Source organism: Lissotriton vulgaris, chromosome 4_1, assembly GCF_964263255.1.
Source record: "Lissotriton vulgaris chromosome 4_1, aLisVul1.2, whole genome shotgun sequence".
NCBI classification, from domain to species: Eukaryota; Metazoa; Chordata; class Amphibia; order Caudata; family Salamandridae; genus Lissotriton; species Lissotriton vulgaris.
The window spans coordinates 722,502,844-722,505,179 of NC_141691.1; positions in this window are offsets into that span (position 1 = coordinate 722,502,844).

Genomic DNA, 2,336 nt, shown 5'->3' on the forward strand with positions numbered 1-2,336 from the left:
ATACCCTACATATATTGCAAGCTGCAGCCCTAAAACATGGCCAATTCTGTGAAACAGAATGATAAACATAGATTTCTTTGCTGCTTTTGAAGGCTCCTTCGATGACGTGGCTTTGTGCCCCATTCATTACCACGTGAATGTCTTACACAGCGTGATTGGTCTATAAAACACTGCAATTCCCTGGTCCATTTATTCTTTAAGTAAGGCACGTGAAAAGGCGGCACTTTATGGACCAATGTATTTCCATTACCACTTAGTTAGTCGACATCTCTGAACGTGTGTGCGCGAACTGCCAAATCACAACACTATGGCAACAGTATCCCCCGCGAAGCGGCTCGGATGCTTATCGTCACTAACTGCTACAGACGAAGCAGCTCGAGGGCACGCTTTGATTCTGTGCCAGTGTGGGTACCACCACCCAGCCCCTGCCTCCCCCATTCTCCGAGGAGCGGGGCAGGGTGTGAGCCTGGCTCCCGGAGGACGCCTGCATGTATTGATGTGTGTGTGCCTGCGTGCATCTGTGCCAGCCCTTCCTCTGCCGCGGCCGTGCAGGCAGCCTGCTGCATAATGGGGACAGGGACGAGGCGAGCGTGCCCATGTAACAGATGCAAGGTTCCCGTGCCCCGGTTCAGCTGGAACTGCACGCTTTAATGCAGAAATAAATCACACAGAACTTGCTGTCACTTCTCGGGCTCTACCTTCGCGGCAAAGTCCTCAGACGCTGACGCATGACTGGCTCGCGCTGCCGTGGCTTTTAAATGAAATCTGGAAGACTGGCATGTAAAGCGCTGCCTAATTTTTAGCTAATACCTCTGTGGCTTCGGCGTTCGCATCTGGCCGGCGCGCTCCCGCTGAGCCTGATTATAACGGGGGCCGCCGCGTTTTCGCAGGCAAGAAGCAGGGCCACCGCCTCTGACAGACTAAACAGGGGCCTGTTCCAAGCACAACAGCACATCACAGCCAGCCGAGGGGTCCGCGGGAGCGGGGCTGCTCCCAAGGCAGGGAAACAGAAATGTGTTAACAGTGCTAACGGTGCCAAGTAATATGCTTCGTTAAAAATTTAATCACCTGCAAGTGCAAAACAAGTGCAAAGCAATCATGTTGTAATTAGCACAGCAATTAACACCTTCCTTTCCGACAGCACTTGTATCCCATGAAGTGCGCAACTGAAAGTGTTTCTGAATTTGGCATGGGGAGTTTCATATTGGGGAAGAGGGGTTTATAGATTGCATTTTGGCATTCGGTTCTAAATTTATGAAACCTCAAATCTAGCTGCCATGTAGGATTTTATGTCAAAGCCTGGCCATTCTACATCCTCACTAACAACTCATCTAGGCCTCTCTTTAAATTTATCAGCACAACTATTAAGGCAAATACTGTTTATTTTGTTTGTTTGTTTCCTGTATAGCAGAAATGGACAAGTCAATCAAGCAATGATAAAATGTCACGTAAGCCATGTTCTTATTCCTGGATATCCAGTTAAAGTACAAAATCTAAGAAATATGTTACAGTAACACTTCATCACGTCATTCCTGTATTTATTAGCATGTTGCTGGCAGTACCGTGTTATTTCTAATATGTTATAGTATGTCCAGAGTGCTACGCGGAGTACCACATTCCTCTTACTGTGCAGCAATGGTCGAAATTCCAAAAGGAATGTAAGCAAACATTAATATTTAAATTGATAGAGGGCACCCGTACAAAGAGAGCATGGAAGGGGAACATGTAAATGTATGCAGTAAGAAATTGAGAAAATACATTTTTGTAGCTATTGCTCCTTTTTAGGCACAGATGGTGGGAAATCTAGTTGACCATTTACAAATAGTTTCAATAAGACCAGGTTCATTATATTGAGGTTTTAGATAAAGCTAGGACTACAGACGTCCAACAAACAAAAACATGTTACTGGTCTAATGAAAACAGCATCTTAATGTAATAAACACAGTTAAACACAAATAATTACAAGATGCAGCTAAAACGTACTAGATTTTTTCCTGTTGATGTTCAGTAGACAACCTAAGTCTATATGCAGATACTGAAGAGATCATTTGCAACCGTTGAGCTGCAATTTCTAACAGATCTGCAAATAACCACAGGGTTTGAGCGTGTGTTAAGCTGAATGTTTTGGAAAATTACCAGAGATACAATTTCTTCTTGAATGTGAGAGAATGTATATTGTCACCAAGGACATGAAGCTTTCCAAATCTTCCAGACACCTCTTCACACAGATAAGGCAGAAAACATGGATTTATCAATGCATCTGTGTAAGGGGCCAGGGTATATATTTTTTGTTTTTTGAAGTACATTCCCAAAGGTAGGTGTCCTTCCAGCCTCGC